At 28.7% G+C, this 230-nt stretch overlaps 1 protein-coding gene and 1 long non-coding RNA gene across 2 annotated transcripts in view; one reads left to right on the forward strand and one right to left on the reverse strand.

The window, feature by feature from the left end:
- LOC116673406 (NACHT, LRR and PYD domains-containing protein 12) overlaps nucleotides 1–230 on the forward strand; it is an 8,745-nt gene that overhangs the window by 5,255 nt on the left and 3,260 nt on the right. The gene's annotated exons all lie outside the window — the stretch shown is intronic.
- The window catches only part of LOC116673442 (uncharacterized), an 11,846-nt gene that overhangs the window by 929 nt on the left and 10,687 nt on the right, over nucleotides 1–230 (reverse strand). The window lies entirely within an intron of this gene.

The raw sequence follows: 230 nt of genomic DNA on the forward strand, positions 1-230 counted from the left end.
TTTATAGAAAATTATACCTAATGTTTGAGTTAGAAAAGCAGAATTTATGGATTATTTAGACTCAAATTAATGGAATGGATGTTGATAGATAAACACAGACTGGGATATGTCAACTTTTACTCATTACTATTTCAAAACCAAAGTTGAATACACCCCAAAATAATGAAATTTGTATTTGCCACAGAGCGTTGTGTGGAATCAATCATGTTATTTTGGGTTATTAAAAAGAA

Source organism: Etheostoma spectabile, chromosome 23 (genome assembly GCF_008692095.1).
Source record: "Etheostoma spectabile isolate EspeVRDwgs_2016 chromosome 23, UIUC_Espe_1.0, whole genome shotgun sequence".
NCBI classification, from domain to species: Eukaryota; Metazoa; Chordata; class Actinopteri; order Perciformes; family Percidae; genus Etheostoma; species Etheostoma spectabile.